General features: G+C 34.9%; 1 protein-coding gene across 13 annotated transcripts in view; it reads right to left on the minus strand.

The window, feature by feature from the left end:
* The window catches only part of nrsn1l (neurensin 1-like), a 220195-nt gene that overhangs the window by 182532 nt on the left and 21206 nt on the right, over positions 1 to 16457 (minus strand). The gene's annotated exons all lie outside the window — the stretch shown is intronic.

The raw sequence follows: 16457 nt of genomic DNA on the forward strand, positions 1-16457 counted from the left end.
AATATGCCTATATAGTCTCATAATAGGTGTGGCCACAAGAACTGCATGTATATTTATTAGAAAATATTATAAAAATACAATAGTTATAATCATCATATACAAAACATTGCATCCATGTAACTACAAAGTTTGTTGGAACAGGAGTGTCCGGCTCACAGCCAGGTTATAAGGACTCTTAGGCAACTCTTTCCAGCTACTAAGATCTCCATGTACTGCGTCCACTGCTCATGAGACTAGTCAGGACAGGAGAGAGACCGACTCCCAGCACTCCGCTCTCCCACGATTTGTATATAAATAAAAACAATGGCAATTTACAGTAAGAGCATAGAGGGAGGAGGGAGCAGGCCTTCAGAAATGAGAGAGAGCACGCCAATGGGAAAGTGGAAGTGGAAAGCGTATGAGAACAGAGAGAACTAATCTGTCTTGTGTTGTTTCATTTGACAGATTTAGAGGAAATCGCCACATGTCTGCAGTCAAAATGATATTATTTGGGGACATGACCCCTCGTGATGGAAAAGGATTTGCTGCGGGCATAGCAGGGGAAAATAAGGAAGATTTTTGGAATGGGATTAAAGAAAAGCTGAGAGACGGAGAGGCTGAGTCGTGTTTCTTTGCTTGTCATGCATCTCTGATCCAGCCAATGAGATGGCACGAGCGCTGGTTCATTTGCAAGTTTACTGGGTCACCGGCACAGCTGTGTGTGCAGGGAGGGAGCCAAGGAGCTGTTAAAGCAGTGTCTGGAGGTACCAGTGAGTGTCTGATCGAGAGAAGCCAGCACTAGACTGCCTCGCGATTTTTGGCTGCATGTCTGCAAGGCTGAAACAGAGCGCAGGAGAGAGTAAGCAGAAACGGAGCCAGGGATAGTCTTATAGGGCATAATTCTAACTGATGTGTGTGTGTGTTTGCATGAAAGGAGAAGAGTGAAAAAAACAACGACTAAAGCCACGGGTATTGCATCAGAATTCAGGGTAATGTTCAATGAGGTGAAAAAGCAATTCAGGTCTACTGAAGGGTTACGCAAACACATTTTCTATGTGTCTCTGTGTTTCCAAGACTCTGAAATGTGCAAGCATAATAAAGGACTGTTTGGAAATGCTCTGCAGCCATGCAGTGACCTTCAGCTTGAGCCAGTAGCCTCACACATGGGTACAGTGGTTGCACACTTTTTTAAAGTCTTGTTTATAAGCTACAGATCAATTTTCTCTTACTGTGTGGTTGTTTTTCCTCAAATACTTTTATCATTATCACTAGAAATTTTCTCAGAGGCTTTGAGGGAATATATAGAGGCAATATTTTGAATGGAAATATTTAGAATTGTAGTGCAGTATGTTCTATTGTCATCACATGATCTCACAGCGCTGCGACTAAATTGTTACGAAATACAACAAATGCAACAATAAAGGTAGGGTAGGTGATTTCGGAGAGACTAGCAATAGCAAAATATATGAACACAGACCAGAGGCTAACCAGCGACATGATGAGGGATGAATGCAGTTCTGTCAGATTAGCTCATGTCTTATTCAATGGTGAGAAAACATTACAGCACAAAGCACATAATATTACAATAATAACATTCTTGCTCGGTCTGCAATAGTGTAACGGAACGCACTGGTGACGAATCATGTCTGCGTGAACAGGGTGTGTGGAGGTATGCAAATACATATATTGACAGGCAGGTAGGACAGCTTATCCTTTGCACGAGGAATATGGTTGGACGAACATTTTATGGTCCTACGCCTTCCACAGACAATATAAATACATTTAGACCACTTCCTTAGTGATTGCTATAGGGACGTAAAGAGACTTTCAACCAGCATAACAATAAATGGTTTTGAACCAAATCACCTACTCCCACCTTTAATTTTTAATAATTAATCTGTGTCCATATGCGTTTTCATTGTCATCTCACGATGTGCCATTAGTTAATTACATCTTTAGAGTTCACTTCAGCACGAGCTGCAATGTCAGATTCACAATCAAACAACTCTTATGAACAGCTTATTTTTAAAGATTCACTCCTTATCTCCAAATGGGATAAATCTGCCTCTAAAGGCCACTTCGGAATGAGAACAATCATGGCTGCCCTATGGCCACTTCAAAGGGCCCTTCAGAATGAAAGATTTTAAAGAGTAGAACTGATGAACACTTCACACCCATGATTATTTGCAAAGGTGTAATTATGCGACACTGATGCCTCCTTAATTGGCCTGGCAAGATGATGCAGAAGTGTGGTCCAAGGAACAGTTTTTTGGTCCCCTACACTCTTCATCTCCTCTTACCCTGGATGGTAAACCCTTTAAAGACATTAGGGCACAGGAATGAACCCTTCAGAATAGAACAAGGCATCAACCTCAAAGCAGTTTGATCAATCAATTAATAAGTGAACTGTTCAGATTAATTAATATTAACTCATTGAATCATATGTTATTTTTTGGTTATGTTCAGTTTTAAATGAACTGAGAACAACTAATTAAAATTAAATCACATATTAAAAATAATTGGTCACTGATTAGCATAGTGAGGTCCAACTGTAATGATGAATCGATTTTAGCATTTTTACAAAAAAAAAGTGCGACACTTATCAGGTACACATACAGTCATGGCCAAAAATATCTGCACCCTTGGTAAATATGATCAAAGAAGGCTGTGAAAATTAATCTGCATTGTTAATCCTTTTGATCTTTTGTTTATAAAAATTCACAAAAATCTAACCTTTCATTGGATAAGAATTTAAAATGGGGGGAAATATCATTATGAAATAAATGTTTTTCTCTAATACACACTGGCCACAATTAACAGCACCCTTTTATTCAATACTTTTTGAAACCTCCATTTGCCAGTTTAACATCTCTAAATGTTCTCCTATAATGCCTGATGAGGTTAGAGAACACCTGACAAGAGATCAGAGACCATTCCTTCATCCAGAATCACTCCAGACCCTTTAGATTCCCAGCTCCATGTTGGTGCTTCTCCTCTTCAGTTCACTCCACTCATTTTCTATAGGGTTCAGGTCAGAGGACTGGAATGGCCAGCAGAAGCTTGGTTTTGTGTTCAGTGACCCATTTTTGTGTTGTTTTTGAGGTTTGTTTTGGATTATTGTACGGTTGAAAGATCCAAACATGGCCCATTATAAGATTTCTAACAGAGTCAGTCATTTATTGATTTTTTATCTGTTGGTATTTGATGTCATGTGTCTAAACAAGATGTCCAGGACCTCCAGCAGAAATATAGGCCCACACCATCAAAAATACAGCAGTATATTTCATTGTACACATGGGGTAAGTTTTATCCCTGTGTTCACCAAACCCATCTTGAGTGTTTGCTGCTAAAAAGCTCATATTTTAGTTTCATCTGACCATAGAAGCCAGTCCCATTTGAAGTTCCAGTCGTGTCTGATAACTGAATATGCTGGAGTTTGTTTTTGGATGAGCTAGGAGAATTTTTCTCTGAGGGTTTTCTGACCCCGAGACTCAACTATTTTCTGCAATTCTCCAGCTGTGGTCCTTGGAGAGTCTTTAGCCACTCAAACGCTCCTTCTCACCGTGCATTAGGACGATACAGACACACGCCCTCTTCCAGGCAGTTTTGTAACATTTTATGTTGATTGGAAATTCTTAATTATTGCCCTGATGGTGGAAATGGGAATTTTCACTGCTCTAACTCTTTTCTTAAAGCCACTTCACTAATTTGTGAAGCTCAATTATCTTTTGCTGCACATCAGAAATATATTCTTTGGTTTTTCTCATTGTGATGGATGATTAAGGGAATTTGGGCTTTGTTTTCTCTCCTATTTATATTTCTGTGAAACAGGAAGCCATGGCTGGATAATTTCATGTTCATAATCACCCTGGAGTGCTCAAAATTGTGAATATGAATGGGAATATACTTCAGAGATATTTTACTCATAAGAATTTCTAGGGGTGCCAATAATTGTGTCCAACCTGTATTTGAGAAAAACATTTATTTCATAATGATATTTCCCCCCATTTTAAATTCTTATCCAATGAAAGGTTAGATTTTTGCAAATTTTTTAAATAAAAGATCAAAAGGATTAACAATGCAGATTAATTTTCACAGCCTTCTTTGATAATATTTACCAAGGGTGCCGATATTTTTGGCCATGGCTGTACAATCAGAATCACTAAACTGACTTCACCAAACGGGAACTAAACCGCTTATGAACAACCATCTTTATAGAGTGATTGTGTAATTTGTCATTTGGTTCCTAAATGTTGCATTTTAGGAGCCAATGGTTCTTATAATAATTTTTTTAGACTGGAGTCCTGCCTCATGATGCTACATGTTTAATTCAGCAAGTGCCGTCCAGATGGAAGTAAAAATGGGTTATTTTGCATTTTAAATTCAATTCTAGCAGTCCAATTAAATGAGTCAAAAAATTATTCCCAGACCGTTCATCACATTGCAAATGGAATGTCAAGTTGAATGTTGCATTGTGCAATACAGTATTCAGCAGAGTGTGTTTTGGTGTGTATTGCGCTATTCTGAATATTATGATAAACTCTTAATTTAAGACATATATTCTGCCATTTGACCTCTTTTGACCTCCAGGAGCAACCAACCAGTAATGCTCAATCAGAGCACTGAGAACATGTTTACAGCCAAAGCTTTAAGACACTGGGTTTAAACTATGATAACACAACCTAGACTAATGCAAGGTTTGGGCCACCAAAAAAAAAAAGGTTAGTTTGAAGAATGATCAAAGCAAGAAAGTGGTCAGTAGATGAGAAGAACTGCAAAACCATGCAAACTTATTGTGGCAGTGATGGTGGTACTGCACGTTCCACAAACCTCGTCCAGAGCACGTGAATAGCCAGAAACAATTAGGCAATTTGTCATGAATTAGAGTACGCCGTCATGGCTGGTTCCTCATTAAGGCGTGAGTCGACAGCCTAATTGAGCAGTGCTCTTGTGTCTGGAGAAGCTTTGAAAAATGAAAAGCCCATGCAGCACACAACCACAGCAATATTAGGATCTCTCTATTTCTTGCTCGCTATAGCCCACCCTTCCTAATGAGGTAGACTCGACTCTCCTTGCCCTGCTGAAAGCAGTAGGGGAGCTCAATAATGCTGGAAACATCTGCTCCTGCCAGCAGGGGGCAACCATAAGGATCAGCCTCACTACATCATTCCAAACCTCAATCCTTCTCTGGGCTCTTACTCCCCATCCCTGCCATATCACTTGAAATGAGGAAAGTACATCATATCACTAATGTGAAAGTAATAACTGCATTTCTAGTCACAAAAGTGCCTTAGGGTGTAGCAATAATGATGTGCAGAGCTCATGCCGGGGAAAAAAAAAAGGGGGGGGGGGAATACCCTCCACAAGGTTTTTGAATGTTTTAAAAGAATAAGACTTGGTGTGTCTTGAGAAGACATTCTGCTGGAAAATATAGCTCAAAGTCATAGCTTGTTTTACATGATTGCAAGCTGGTCGTCATGGCCGTTATCTGGTCCACCCTATTGGGAAGAGAAAAAAATTTAAAAAAATAAAATCTTCAACCAGCCAAAGTTGGCCTTCTGATCTTTGCTGGTTTTAGAGGGGGTTTTGGCACTTTTTAGCTGATCAGTCTGGGAGTCTAGCTTGGCCTGGCTAGTATGATCTTAAACCAGATAAGCTGAAACCATCTAAAGTTAGAAAAGGCTGGTTTGTTTGTTTGGAGACTATGTTGGCCGTTAGAGCTGATAGGCTACATTAGCTTAGACACAAAAAAAAAATAGATAGATACATATGTCTCAAGATTATGATATATATATATATATATATATATATATATATATATATATATATATATACACACACACTTTTTTTTAAACATTTATACATTTCCAGATATATTTATCCATAAATCAACACATCTATTGATTTATTTCTAAATATAAATGTACAGATATATGTATTTACTGTTTTAATTTTTATTTATTTTTTACATTTGTTTACTGATTTATTTCTAAATAGAAACATTTATAAATATTTATAAATGCATAATATACTTACTGATTTCAATAAATATTTTTAATTGTATTGTTTTAAAGATATTTGGTTTTAAATATTTAGGTATCACTATAATATTATATAATATTATAATAAATAGAATATTATAATTATAAATGCATGTATTTATTATTTCAATACATAAATGTTTTTAATGCATTGATTTAAATAATTATTCATAAAGATTCTGCATACAAAAATGTATTTATTGATCTCAAATATTTTATATCTATACAAATTAATCTATATATACACATTTATACTTATACACACTGTATAAAAGTGTATACAACACACTTTATACACACACATATATATATATATATATATTAGGATGTTCATTTCGTTATTTTTCCTAACCGACAACCGGCCTTCGTTAACCGATTATTAACCGTTAACCGACAAGATTATTTTAAATTAGAACTAAAATTAAATTAGAAAGAATAAGTGTCTGTGACCCGTTAAAAATACTAACATTTGTTTTCCGGGGATTAATTTTACATGCGCAAAAAGCAGCAAGCAACCCTAACCTTTTACAATTCCGATTATCTTCATGACTAAAAGGAGTAGTTGCTTCCAATGTTAGAAAAAAAAAATAAAAAAATCAAGTGATATCTCCAGCGCCGCACACAGTTTAGCATTCTACCTCGACAATGCAGCCTGTTCATTATCATTTAAAAAAAACAGTCAGTCAAACATATGGGAAAAGAAAAAAAACACTGCTCAGTTTAAATATGTAGTAAAATCTGTGCCGTTAAGCGTTATCACCGTACCGCCGTGAAGTTATGCAAAACATTTTGTTTTACGTGGATATTGGAAAGCGAGTGAAGTAGGCCTAGGCTGCATAAAAAGGTAAATAATATTTTGGCATTCAAATACATCGCGAATATGGAAACATTTGATTTTGTGTCGAACGAGAGACCCAACATTGGTTTCAGTTTCGTTTTAGCCTTAATTCGTTTTGGTTTGTCGCTATAGCCTCTTACATTTTTAATTATTGTTCTTTTATAGGCTACTTTTAATTGAAAGGATTTGTTGTGGAGTGAGGGGAACTAAAATAGCATAGCTATGTTTACAGTGTTTATTATTTGTAATTCGCGTCAGCCTATTTCTGAATGAAATCATAAAATGCGACTTATAGGCGACTTTTTTTCTCCCTCTCTCTAAAAAACGTTTTTTTTTTTTTTTTTTTATATGCGTAGCTTATTTTAACCATGCATTAAACCTGTTAAAATATCTTGATAAATTACAGAAATAAATAAGTGACTTTAAACCGTTTAACTGATTGTATTAATCGGTCAAAATTCTTATCGGTCGGTTAACGGTTAAAATGAACATCCCTACACACACACACACACACACACACACACATATGGTACTATATATATATATGGTACTATATATATATAATAAATGCATGCATTGATTTATTCAATCAATCAATCAATCAATCAGTCAATCCAAAAAAGCTGTTTAAAAACCTGGTACTACCTTTTTTGAATGACTACATAAAAGTAGCCCAAACTGCACATTTTCAGGTCGCACCTGTCACTATATAAACGCTACAGATGACTGTTGGATTCTGGTCAGTTGTTTCTACTTCTACTTGCGTTTAACCACAGGGTCATCCCCCTCTGCTCTGCTAAACAGGAAGTTGAGTTTGTGAGAGCAGGGGGCCGAGGCTTGAGGTTACAGTCATGGCGTGCTGCAGATCTCGGCATCTGCTGTTTGCCTTTCCTGTTTTGACGGCTACTGTCTAGCTCACTCCAAATAATGCTTTTGGCATCAGCGCACACTTAACTGCCCCACTCAAACCTCATATCGTTCCGCACAAAAAGAGGAACTGACTTCAACGTACATCCGCTCCCTCTCCCTCCCAACTCCCCAAACACGCTGACAAACAAGGAACTCTCCAAACAGGCCTGGGAGAGAGACGCGTCTGCCTGTTCAGTCTGTTTGTTTGATGGGTGAATCGACTCCCACTCTGGGACGAATATCAATTTTAAAAGACAGACTAACTTATGGTTTGTCAGTTATGAAGCATGCCTCTGCATGGTTGTGAAAATAAAGACATTTATCTTCACTGAATGAATGCAATGTTCTTCTCTCTAGGGTCGCTGCGGCCTTTTCAGCTGGAATGAGAATCAGTAATTGTGTGGTGAGATGTCCAAATAACAGCCTCTGTCCTACATGTTTATTTGGCTGTGGAACGGTAAGACTGAAGCTTTGGGAAGAAAGGCTTGTGAACTGGAGAGGAAATTATAAACTGATGTAATTGGATTATGGTTTATCCTTTTTATTTAGCCATGCAATGATTCATTTCCATATAATAATTATGTTCAATGACATTATAACATCAATATGATAGCCACAAAAGTCACAAGAGTAATATTTTGGAAAAATTATGAAGAAGAAAAAAAACTATTATATGAACTATTTTGAAACAGTATAATTAAACCACATTTATTATATATATATATATATATATATATATATATATATATATATATATATATATATATATATATATATATATATATATATATATATATATATTTTTTTTTTTTTTTTTTTTTTATAAATATATTTAAAATATATTCATTGAATTTTATATAGTTACACATTTATACATATCTTATTGATTTATTTCTATAAATAAATATTGATTTAAAAATAAGTGTTTTGTAAATATTTAAACATTTATAGTGTTGACGAAATAAACACACACACACACGCATACATATATATATATATACACATATATATATATATACATATATATATATATATATATACATATATATATATATACACACACACACACACATATATATACACACACACACACATACTTTTCTGGGGAAATATCTTTTAAACCAAGAACAAACAAACGAACAAAAAATAAATAAATAAATAAATATAGAAGGTAAATATTGCATGAATGAATACTCTCTCTCTCTCTCTCTCTCTCTCTCTCTCACAAATACATCTGCATATGTCTGTGTGTAAATCCCATTTTGACGGAAAATTCATGTTTATAGGCACTATAAATGAGTCCATATGTGAACAGTATGGACATATAAAAGGAGGAAGGAAACAGTAAGACTATGAGGCTTTTATGCAGATATCTCATGAGTGTATGTCCTTAAGTGCATGCGTTTGTATGCATATGCACATATGAGTGTGTGTGTGTGTGTGTGTGTGTGCGCGCTGATGATTGTGAGCGCTTGTGGTTGTGATCACTCTCTCTAACTCCCAACCATCTTAGTCAGCAAGGCTTTGCATTGGTTAAGTGTCTGCTTAGAGAAATTACATACCCAGAGAAGATAAAGTCTTAAAATCGGTATAAATCCATCTGAGGGAGGGAGTGTCGGGAGGACAGGAAGAGGGGGATTTGGATATGGCACAGAATTTACTCAGCAAAAATCTTAGAGCGTAAATCAGCGTGACGAGAGTGATGGAGTGGGGAGCGGGATGGAGGTATTGTGTCAGTCACATCATGGCAGGCAAAATGCTGCAGAGGAAAATACTTAAGTGGGAAGAAAACTCTTCAGGAATCCAGGGTGGCTGAATACACACACACACACAGAAAAAACATAAAAGAAAATGCCTGAAGTTCCTCAATCAAAGTGGTCAGGTTGCTATGAACATGTGGGTGACTGGTGTGTCAATAAATAGCACCGTCGCTAACAAGCACATTTTTAATCTTCAGCATTTGAAGTGAGGAGCAGCACTCTGACTAAACATGCCGGACAACCAAGAAAGACATGAAAAAACTTTGATCATTATTGTTTGCAGGGCTTCCAAATTCTCTTAAATAGTCTTTAAAACACGCCTGCCTTTGATGTTTAACATTCTGATGAGCAGATGGAAACCCAAACTTAAGTGCAGATTGATGAAAGCCGAACATGCAAGCTTAAAGCCACCAAAAAAGCGAACCATCGCTTACTCACACTCATGTTGTTCCAAATCTGTATGACTTTCACTCTTACTGTGTTGAACTCTTCTTTCTATGGAAATACAATGAATGGGGACTGAAGATTTCAAGATTTCAAATATTTTGTTACTAAATTATATTTATGCATTACTTGTAATCCATTTATTACCCATTAACCACTTTTTGAGCATAGACCTGAAAATGAAATTCACAACTTCCAACTGACAAAAATTTCCAATGCTTTTTAAAGAAGACCATTTTTAAAGATTATTAAAATGCACAAAAACTCTCTTTTTTTATTTATATTAAATATAAAAATCTAAAATATTTTTCTTCTCTAAAATTGTGAGAAAATCAAATCCATCCAATCTAAAAAGTTGTGTTCCAAATTTAAGGTTGATATCTCAAAAAAATAAATAGTAAAGGTTTTGTTTGGGCGCAGTATCAAGAAATGTGTTTCCCATTTATTACCATTTCAATGCTGCCTTCTTTAAAACAATTTTTACCCAAAAATGACCAAAGAGCACCAGAGAGTTAAAAGGATCCAAAAACCACCAAAGAGGTATCATAAAAATGGTCCATATCACTCAAACAATACATTCAAAGTCTTCTGAAGCTATACAATGACTTTCTACAAGACGTTTATGTTATTATACATGATTTTCCACACACTCAGTTCATTAAGTTGCCTGAGTGATTAAAATCCATAAATCAGCTCAGTATGATTTTTGAGTGAATTGTTCAAGTTTTGCCAACAATGTCAATCAAATCACTGACTAAATCTAACTCAGAACAAATTATGTCTTTCAAATGATATGTCTTTCATGAATGTGAAGTTCAGTGAATAATGACTTTAATTTGGGTTTGACTGACAAACAGTGTCAGCGTATAACTTGGAATAAAGCGTATATAGTAGGGATGCACCGAAATGAAAATTCTTGGCCGAAGCCAAACAAAATGAAACACTGGGCCGAAGACAGAACATGGTTTTTCACATTTTTTCCCCCATGTAGGCCTATTTTGCCATTTTTTTCACCATTGCATAAATTAAATAGCCAAAATGTGCTTTTTACTGTTGTCCTGCTTTTCAAATAAAAAATCAATTACAAAACAACAATTTAAAAATATTTACTTAACACTGAACATTTTTTAACATTCTATCAGACATTATACCAACAAAGCACAAATTAACTTAAAATTAATAAGTTACTAAAATAATATTTTTTGGCCCTTTTTGAGACCCCCTTCTTGAATCAGGCATTTTTATTTACTTATTTATTTATTTTTTTTCTGTACAAATAAATGCAGCCTTGCTGAGCAGAATAGACTTCTTTTAAAGCATTAGAATATAATACAGATCCCAATTTGAACACTATGTGTGAATGTTATAATAAATGTATAGAGCTGTTGTAGGGTAATTATTATTATCGTCTTTTTTATTTTTATTTTTTACAAAACAACAGTAAAATTACAATACTAACATTTATGAATGTTGAAGGAGTTGTTGCTTTTTCTTAGATTTTATTTTGGCAGAAACCCGCAGTAAGATCTTAGTGCTTCTTTTTGTTGACAACAGCATGCAGATATTTAAATGATTCTCATTACGAATTAGGGAAGATGTTTGTCGCACGTATCACATTGTCACGTCTTTTAAAAAAAAAAATCATAAAAATGTTACTGAGCAAATGACGAGTAACTATGGTAGCCGAGAGAGCTCAATGCACTGCAACTTCAGAAAACACATGCAAATAGAAAAAGCACCAGCAAATCAAGAAAACATCTTCATCAGTTTGACAGCAGGTGGTACAAATGCTCACAACGCAAACAAATAAAGAATTTTATTTGCAGCGCATTTCTTTGTTTGGTTGTGTTGTGAGTATTTGCAGTGCTTTTCTTTGTTTGGTTGTGTTGTGAGTATTTGCAGTGCTTTTCTTTATTTGTGTTGTGAGCATTTGCAGCGTGTGTGTTGTCAAATTGATGAAGTTGTTTACTTAATTTGCAAGTGTTTTTTTCTATTTGCAGTATGTTTCTTTGTGTTGTGAGCATTTGCAGTGCGTTCCTTTATTTGGTTGTGTTTTGAGCATTTGTAGCGAGTGTGTTGTCAAACTGACGAAGTTGTTTTCTTAATTTGCAGGTGTATTTTTTTCTATTTGCAGCGCATTTGTTTATTTGTTTGTGTGGCTCTCTCGGTCACCTTAAGTAAAAGTGTTTTAGCGCAGATTTTTCTTGTGCTTTGTACTTTGAACCCTGGCGCCGCGAGCTTGTGCAGCGCTACATGCAATTCATGTGTGTATTAGACAACATAACATTCTGCAGTTTATTTACTAATCGTTTGAGGCCATTTCGCGATTTTAATCATCATACAGTAACCAGCAACAACCACCTCTTCCTCTTCTCCTCGGAGACATGAGATGCAGCGCTAAGCAGTCTCTCGCTGTCGGTGCTTCGTGCTTGTAATGATTTCTGCGTCTTTCTCTGACAGTTTATACTTTAATACTTTCACACTGCAGAGTGTTTGCTGCATTAGTGTACGCTTCTATTTGATCGCATCACGTCATTGTTCGGTACAATTTATTCTGTCTTTTCGCTTATTCGGCCGAATGCATCCCTAGTATATAGGCACTTTTATGTCATATGGGCTACTTATAGCCTACTTTAATGGGCATCCTTTTTGAATCTTCAGTCCCTGTTTATTGTTATTAAAAAAAATAAAAAAAATAAAAATATTTTATCTTCTTTAAAAAAGAAATCAATACAGGCCTGGAAATGCGTGAGGACAGAATGTTCATTTTGGGTGAACTATCCCTTTAAGAAGTACAGTACATAATTAAAATCACTTCTTGTGTGAAGTTCTACAACTCTCCAGTAGATCTCTTCACATTTATTTAGACCATTTTACAATTTTTCTTTCAAGATTATCAATGAAATACTTAGTCTTAAAACTTTTTTTATTTTTTAATTAAAAATCCCTTCAGTGATACGCGATAAGAGGACGATCTCACGAGCAAAACAAGAAAATAAAAACCTCCCTAGCCATGAAAAAACAATCCATAATTCATAGTCTTCTGTCTAGTCTGGGGGCAAAAGTCATAGTGGCATCTATTATTGATCGTACACTTCTTATGTTATTAATTCACAATACGAGCTTGAGGAAGAGCGAGACACAAGAGCTGACAATTTCTGCTGTGCACGGTGATCTTCAGAAGACAGCATTATAAATGCAGAAAGTCTTTTAGACATGAGACAGCAATGAGCGCTCAATTCAGCTTGCAGTTCCTCTTTCAAAACATTGTGAAAAACAGTACCCTTTGCTGTTCGCCTAAATAACAAAACGTAATACTAACTTAGAAAAAAATAAAACTCTTTGTTCAGGGTTATTTAAATCCTGTTATTGTTTTACTGCGTGAGAAATGGCTCCAAATGATTCAGTGCCTGAATGAGCTGTCAGAATGATTCAGACTGAATCATAAACTGAATCATACTGTTTTGCTAACATGTTTGACCAGTTCATCGTAAACAATTGACTCAGAATATGTGAATCAGATATCACTATCTTTAATTATAAGCATCAAAAAGCATTCACACTTTGAGGGCCAGAATACAGTTAGGTAAAATGTAATGTAGTAAAGAATGTCAATGCTACTCTAATAAATCATTAACCCTTAGCCTGACTCATGAAATAATAGTCTACACACACACACACACACACACACACACACACACTAGTATTTCAGTTATTTTATAAGTCAGGCTAAGGGTTAATAGTAGAATAAAAAGTTTAAAAGTTTGGGATCAGTAAGATTTTTAATGCATTTTATTTTAATGGAGTCTCTTATACTCATCAAGGCTGCATTTATTTGAACAAAAATACAGAAAAAAAAAAAAAAAAGTTTTCTATTTTTATATACACTGCAAAAAATGCTTTTCTTAGATTTTTTTGTCTTGTTTCCAGCAAAAATATTTTTAAATTCTTAAAATCAAGCAGGACTTTCTAGACAAGTAAAAATTATTGTTTTATTTTCAGAAAAAAAACGTCAAAATTATTATTTCAAAAAGAAAAGATTATTTTGATTACCCCATTGGCAGATTATTTTGCTTATTTTGATCCTTTATTTGCACATGAAATATCATTAAATATTTCTAAGACCTCATTTGCATATCAGATATCATTAAAGATTTTCTAAAGCCATATTTGCATATCAAATTTATAGGATTAGGATAGCTACTGCACTGGGGACTACCATTAAATACACTACCATATCACTACTGAGAAATGTACAGTTAAACTCATAGCTTCAGTATGTGTAGGTATGCAACGGCCTAACACTGCCTGGATGAAGCTGTAACACACACGAGTCTCTAGAGAGTGGTCGGATTTCAGGGTCTGTCATTGGTTCTTCCTGTGGGGGAGGTCAAGGGGGAAAGAGCTAACACTGGGTAACTGAGAGGCCCCTGAACAAAAGAATAGATGGTAGGAGAGAGCGCGAGAGTAATGGTGGGAGTCCCATGCATCACCCTTTCTCCAAGCCTGCAGGATGCCCCCCGTTCACGAGTTGTAACCACCAGGAAGAAACAGCCCTGTCATTGTGAGCAAGTAGGTCAGTGGACCCCAAACAGCTGAGAGAACACAAATCTGTCAAATATACAAGCAATAAGAGCATGGAGCACAATGAAAACATCGCTTTTGGATAAGTATTTTTGCTTGCTTGCGTAAAACACAGTTTGAGCTGCACAAAACCATCCAGTGTTACTTAATCTGATATACAGGGAGAAGAAAGTGTCATTAAAAGGATGAAAATTTAAAACCTTAAAGTTTGGTGTAATCTTTTAATGTTAATACTTAAAGAAAAAAATAATAAAAAATAGGTAACAAAACTTTGGGTATTTGGTCACCAAATCATGCAGTGCAAACAACATGCAAAAAAAATAAAAATAAATATTTTTAAAAAATTAGAAAAAAGAAAACAAATGATAAAGTAAATAGACTGAATTAAATCACATTAAATTAAATTAAAGTAAATTACAATAAATAAACAATCAAATAAACAAATAAATATAAAATATAAATAACAATATCGGTCCCCTGAGGACCCTCATTATTGTTTGTCAAGGTCGTTAAGTCTCTTAAAATCTCAGATAATTTGTCCTTTTTATGACAAGATAAGGGTAGGTTTTAAAATGTCATGTGGTGTGACTGCCAAAAAAAATAGTGATAGTTATTAATTTATTTATTAATTTGTGATGCTAGTAAAATACACGTTTTACCTTGAAAAAAAAAAAAAAAAAACCTTTAAAAACTTGATTAAAATAATGGTCATAATTGGAAAATGATGATAAAATTGTGCACACATTCAAAGTATAAAGCAAATATTCTATTACTTTTTTGCTGGTTACACCACATGACATTTTCTTTAAATGTAAACTTTTACTAAAAAGGCAATAAAAGGTTTTCAAAGTTATACGAAACCAACATTAACACACAGAGTACATTTATAAGAACTTGGCACATTAAATTTAACTAGATTTGCTTTATCTTAGATACTCTTAAATGTCATGTACAGTCAGGACTGTTATTACCATAGACAGCTATGGTTACATGCACTAATTATCATCAAACGGAATGAATCCAATTTGATTTCAAATTAATTTAATTGGTTTCAGAAGAGCCTTTTAGCAAATCTTTGGGTTCGACAATGTACTAAAATGTACAATACACTTATAAAGCACATATTAATGCCTTATTCAGCATGACCATATTTTAGATCCCTTAATCCACCCAATACCTAAACTTAACAACTACTAACTATTAATGAGCAGCAAATTAGGAGTTTATTGAGGCAAAAGTCGTAGATATTAGTTAGTTAATACTGAGAACTGGTCCCTAAACTAAAGTGTGACCGCTATTCCTTTGTGTTTTTGAAAAGTTTCGCATACAAACGACAACATTGTCGAAACGATTCATGAAAAGGACAAAAAATGCTGTATTATGCATGCTAGGCCAGTAGTTGGCGATGTGAAGCAATACTACGCACATGCATATAGAGTGAATACGTAATATGCATGCACATGACATCACTGTTTTCATTTTTGTAGTTTCATTTTTGTAGTTTACACGGAAACAATAATGGTATAGTTTTCAAAAATTCACACTTTAAAATCAGTTTCAAAACTTCCCTAAGACCCATCCACTGACCATTTAGTACGACATGAAACAATTATATTCACTCATACAGTCCTCAAATGTGAGATTACGTGAATCCTTGTATACCAATTTATAACTATAATTTCCCTTATTCAACCTGTATGCAATAATCAGTAGTAATGGCACAGCCTGAAGCCACCATAAGATAAAACAAGTGCGAATGAAAGGCAAACACGTTTATCTATATCGCCTCTGGTTACATACAAATAAATCACACGCACTTCAGTGTGCATTATGTGTGTTTACATTTGTACTGAAAGGGCATAGCCAAAAGGGTTAATGTAATGAATGACATCTGACCTCACT

This window comes from Onychostoma macrolepis, chromosome 19 (genome assembly GCF_012432095.1).
Source record: "Onychostoma macrolepis isolate SWU-2019 chromosome 19, ASM1243209v1, whole genome shotgun sequence".
NCBI classification, from domain to species: Eukaryota; Metazoa; Chordata; class Actinopteri; order Cypriniformes; family Cyprinidae; genus Onychostoma; species Onychostoma macrolepis.